This window comes from Pteropus alecto, unplaced genomic scaffold (genome assembly GCF_000325575.1).
Source record: "Pteropus alecto unplaced genomic scaffold, ASM32557v1 scaffold359, whole genome shotgun sequence".
Taxonomy (NCBI): Eukaryota; Metazoa; Chordata; class Mammalia; order Chiroptera; family Pteropodidae; genus Pteropus; species Pteropus alecto.
This window is the reverse complement of record NW_006443119.1, coordinates 2,899,519-2,905,360: the sequence shown is the minus strand read 5'-3', so window position 1 is coordinate 2,905,360 and position 5,842 is coordinate 2,899,519. Positions and strand designations below refer to the sequence as shown.

The 5,842-nt window shown below is 46.5% G+C and overlaps 1 pseudogene; it reads left to right on the top strand.

Moving 5' to 3' along the window:
• The window catches only part of LOC102892711, a 6,785-nt pseudogene extending 1,341 nt beyond the window's left edge, over positions 1 to 5,444 (top strand).
• Positions 5,445 to 5,842: the final 398 nt, after the last annotated feature.

Here is a 5,842-nt window from a genome sequence, read left to right as displayed (position 1 = left end):
AAGAGGGAGCATGTGGAGAGCTCCATGCTGAGAGAGAAGGCCAGGACTCCACCCAGGTCTGAGTCTGTGGTTTGATGATCAGACTTCAAGAATTTCTTACTCCATGAGCTCAATTTATTGAATATCGTTTAGTAGAATCTTGGTAAAGTGCTTACCATGTGCCAAGCATTGCTTTAAGCATTTCGCAAATATAAACTCATTTAAGAGTCTCACAACAACCCACAAGGTAGATGTTATTATTATCCTTACTTAGCAGATGAGGAAACTGAGTCACAGAGCTGGTTAAATAATTTGCCCAAGGTGACAAAACCTGAAGTGGCAGATCCAGGACATGAACTAGGTGGCCCAGCTTTACTGTCTCTGCACTTAACCCCTTTTCTGTGCTGCCCCCGAAACTCCTGTGTCTGGCACGTGGTGGACATTCCCCAGGTGTTGGCTCTCTGGAGCACTGGGCTGCGGGGGTCATACCTCTTCCTTTTCTTACTCCCAGCCCCTCCCAACTATGACATTTAGTACTACCCACCCCCCTTTTATTGCATTTAGCCCCCATCCCAGAGTCTGGGGATATTTTAAAACATTTCTCCAGCAAGCATTGGTGAGTGTGCATGAGGCCCTGGCCTGTGGAGAGCACCATTTCCTCCCTTCTCCCCGGCTCTGGCTAAGTGTGAGCACTGATCAGGCCCTCCTCATGGTCATGGGTCCACAACACCAACCCAGAAGCCCCCCAGAGTGTTTTCCTAGTTACTTACATGCTTGACTATTCCACATATCTTAACTGCTCTCAAAAGCTTAAAAACTAAGCTGGAAGCTGACATCTTCCAGAGAAGGAGTTTTCTTGGGGATGAGACAATATGGAGGGGTTCATTGGAAATGGCCAGGCTCACCTCATCCACCTGGGACCCAGCTACCTCTGCAGCAAAAGACACAGCCCCAACATACAAAATCAGGGCACATGAGACATCCGTTTGTGTTATCTCAGAGTTTAACTGGTTCCCCTAGAACAGCAACTCCCCCAGTTCAGATCAACATTGTGGAGAAAAAGAGTCAGGGTCTATGTCTATTTTGTTTGTGTCTCTGTGCTTCTTGTACCTAGCACAGTGTTTGGTGTGTTTATATTTATTTAATGAACAAACGAATTAATATTCTCCTTTGTCTCATCCACAATCTCATATTCCAGACTCCAGACAAGTTCTATTTGGGTTTTAGAAAAGATAATTTTTTAATGTCTTTTTAGTCCTCTTCAATGCATGCGTTTTTTATTGTGAAAAATATACATAACATAAAATTTATAATTTTAACCATTTTTAAGTGCATAGTTTAGTGGCATTAAGTACATTCACATTGTTGTGCAGCCACTACCATCATCCATCTCCATAATTTTATTCATCTTCCCAAAGGCAGTTCTGTACACATTAAACAATAACTCTCCATGTCGCCCTCCCCAGCCCCTGGCAATGACCATTCGACTTTTTGTCTCTCTGAATGTGATTCTTCTAGGTACCTCATAATTGCCTAAGTTTGGGTAGATGCTCTATCGTAACTGAGTTAACTATTCGCTTGATTATTTGCAATCTTTCCTTAGCATCAGCAATATAGCAACAGATATATTTGTGCAACAAGCTTTGTGTGTGTATTTAGGATTATTCCCTTGGGTTTGATTGTCAGAAGCGAGTATTACTAAGGAAAAAATAACTTAAACATTTGCAGGTTTTTGATACATACTGTCAGCAGTTTATAGATAGCACCTAAAAAATGTATAAATGTGCACATTTCTCTGTATTCTTACCACCATTGGATATATATTTTTTTGATGCCTTGCTAATTTGTTAGGCAAAAATCTATATGTCATTGTTAGACCAGAAATAGTTTGCGACAACTGAAGTTTAGTGAAAAGAGGGCCGAACTTGGAGTCAGATCTACTTTTGGAAGGTGAGTATAAAGCAGAATGCCCTGAACTGAAGAGAAAACAAGTAGGTGCTACTGTTTTCAAGTATTTAGGCCCTAAGTGGGGCTAGAAGAATGAAAAGCAAGGGCAGGAAAAGAGACCAACACGTGTCAAAGTCACTAAGACAGTCTCTCAATCTGTTCACAATTGAACAGACTTTGTTAACAATTTCACCTTACAGATGAGAAGACTGAGGGTAAGAGTTAGCCGTTAACTTTTGCAAGGTCAGACAGTTCATCAGTAATAATGTAAACTAAAATGTATAGACTACTAGCTACGTGCTAGGCACCATATTAAGCACTTTATATAGAGCATCTCATTTACTCCTTATCCTCCCAAATCCCCATGAAGCTTGTCTCATTTGGTCCCATTTTATACATTTCCCGAGATCACAGAAACTGGCTGCATGCTCGGGCAGCTTGCTCGAGCAGTCTGACCCCAGGCCTCCTGCATGTCCTTGTCATCTCTCATAGCGCAGGTACCTCGTTCCTGATGACACATAGCTCAGGTTTTCCTTCCTTGGCTTCCTGGAGTTTCCTCCTCTTAGAACACCCTTCCCTATCCCCAGGTTTTTTTGGTTTGGCTAACTTATCCATGGGAATCAGTTCAAAAATGGTCCTGACTCTCAGAACGCGCCCGCTCCTCCCTCAAGCCTACACTGGATTTAGGAGTCTCTCTAGGTGCTTTAAGGGAATATACCTATCATAGCAGTGGCCACACCACGAGTGCTTACGCATCTGTTTCTCTAGCTAGGTGTCCGTAAGATCAAAGTGTGTGTGTGTATGCTCTTTTTTTTACCTCCATATTTCTTTACCCACGCCTGCCTGGCACACAGTAGGTCTCAGTAAGTGCTCAGTGAATGAATGCATTCTCTGCCATGCAAACCCAGATCTGGCTCAACTCACAGTCTGAGGTTTAGGAGTTGCCAGCAGAGGTGAAGCAGGGTGGGAGGAAGCGCACAGGGCAGGAGTCCTGGCTTCTCCTCCTGGGACAACTCTGAAATCTCCTGGGCCAGCCAGATTGTTTTCATTCTTCACACCTTCGCTGGAGACTCACAGACTTCCTCATAAAGAACTTTGGGGTGCTCAGGAAGGCGGCGCTATGGAAACAGAAACTTCATCCTGGTGGGACCACAGTAATTAAATTTCTCTGCTAACAAGTTCATCCCGGAACAGCCTCTGCTCCAGACTGGTCCTCTGGGAATGAGACCTGGATGTTTTCTTTCTCTTCAGCCAGACCCAGTGGCTTACTGGAAGTGCTGGAAGCCCAGGAAACTGCTGACACACAGGAGAAAAGAAAGCGGGTCGGGGTTTGGGGGAGCACTCCATGTGGCCTAAAGCCTGGGGCTGTCAGGTTCTCCAGGGAGGCTAAGAAGCCTCAGGACCACAGGCCACGAGGCATAGAGGGCAAAGATGCCCTTTCCTCAGAAATGGGCCTGCTTTCCTATCACACCCAGCACTGCTACACTTACAAGAACCCCAGCAAAGCAGGCACAACAACAACAATAAAATGTTAAAATGACTTCCTTCTTCATATTCTAGTCATTATTATGAGAAAATCAGCACTTTTTTGGAGCTTCTTACTCTTAATTTATCTTATGTTTAATTTTCTGTTACATGGGGATGTGGGGGCAGTTGAGAAAGCACTGCAATAATTTTTAAGGCTCAGGACCTCCTAAATATCTTGCTCTAGCCCTTGCAGGCCCATGCCCAAGGATGGCAGCCCTAGGCTGTAGGAGAAGCAGATCAAGGAAGACTCCCTGAAGGAGTGTGAAGGGAGTAGCCCAGCAGGTCCAATGAAGTGAAGCCCCTGTGAGACTGAGTGTGCATTTCTTATTCGGTCTGGGATGGTGCTGCGACTAAATGTCCATGCCAGGAGCCCCAGGCGGCGGGGATGGCTGCTCTTTGCCCAGCCACAGCCTTGTGGGATGATGGCGTCAGTCATCCTCCTATGAGCCACTTCTTCCACTTGCCAACATTCCATCTTTAGAGAGGAAAGTCACCAGAAGGGAAGGGAGGAGGGTCAGGTGGAATGGGAGCAGGGAGGACTGGGCTTTGCCTTGCAGGATTCCTCTTTCAGCTCTAGAATGTTTAAAGATCAGGATGAAAAATTAAAAAGTAAAAAACAAAACCAGTAAGCCAATTACTCTAAAGAAGCTTTCCTGAAAGAAAGGGGGGAAATCAATATTTAATTCAGACTTCATTGATTTGCAATTTGGGTCCCACGCTCAGCACTCGATTTTGTTCAGGTTTCTCTATGAGAGATTATTATGGAGCCGCTGGCAATGGATACTGAGAGCTGAAGAGAAAGGCCATGATGGGAGACAGAGAAACAGGTGTTTTCCCAGACCGAGCAGGAGATGGCAGCCTCCAAAAGCTAGGAGGGATATGAAGAGAACATATTGGGTGCGTTCCCCTGCCTCTGAGTAGAGTGGTATCTAATTCCTCCTGAAAAGAGCTGCCTTCACTTAGACACACACGCACACACGCACTTACGCACACACCACCACCACCACCACCGCCACCACGAATATCTTTATCAAAAATGCCCTATCTTTTCTGCACTACCCAGACAGGGGCCCGCACGGCATTGCTCTCGGCTCCCACGTAACTGAAAGGGAGACTTTCACAATGTCCGGAGCCCTGATGTCCTACAAATAAAGGAGAAGGATGTCCTCAAATTTCCTGCGGCAGGAACCCAGTTAGGTAGCACCAATCCTGACTTCCAAATGGAACAGTACTTCTACAAAAGGAAAAGTGATGGCATCTACATCATAAATTTGAAGAGAACCTAAGAGAAACTTCTGCTGGCAGCGCATGCCATTGTTACCATCGAAAACTCTGCTGATATTATCTAGAAATACTGGCCAGCAGGCTGTGCTGAGGTTTACTGCTGCCACTGGAGCCACTCCTGTTCTGGTCCCTTTGCTCCTGGCACCTTCACTAACCAGATCCAGGCAGCCTTCCGGGAGCCGAGACTCCTGGTGGTTACTCATCTCAGGGCCGACCACCAGCCCCTCACAGAGGCATCTTATGTTAACCTGCCCACCATTGCCCTGGGTAACACAGACACTCTGTGCCGTGTGGACGTCGCCATTCCTTGCAACAACAAGTGGGGGTTCACCCGGCAGGTCTGAGGTGGATGCGGGCCCGGGAGGTCCTGCGCATGCGTGGCATCATCTCCCGTGAACACCCGTGGGAGGTCACGCCTCATCTCTGCTTCTGCGGAGATCCTGAAGAGATTGAAAAGGAAGAGCAGGCAGCTGCTAAAAAGGCTGTGACCAAGGACGGGTTTCAGGGTGAACGGACCACTCCAGCTCCTAGGTTCACTGCTGCTCAGCCTGAGGTCGCAGGCTGGTCTGAAGGTGCGCAGGTGCCTCTGTGCCTATTCGCCGGTTTCCTACTAAAGAGCAGAGCGCTCAGCCCGCCATTAAGACTGGTCTGCAGGCCCTGCTGCTCAGGCAACGGAATGCGTCAGAGCAACCACTGAGTGGTCTTAAGCCGTTCTTCAGCAGACTCTTAAAATGCAAACAATGTTGACTGAAAAGAAACAATTATTGAAAGTTAAAAAATGCCCTAATTTCTTAGAGCTACAAACCGAAGTGTCTGGGGATGAAAAAATCATAATATCTGTAATCTATTCTAAAATACTTCAAAAAAGAAAAAAAGGCCAAAATATTTTAGAAGAGACTGCATACACGTTCTCCCTTTTCATTGCTCAGGCCTTCTAGCCAGCTGCGCCCACCCAGAGTTTAGCCTGAATCCCTGTTGCTGCAAATGAAACACGTGGCACTCTCTTCTTACGTAGACTGGCACGGAACTTGGCTGCTCACCCGCCGCCCTACTCCCACCTCGGACCCTCAAACAGACAAGGGGGCAGTGACAATCTGCTCGATGA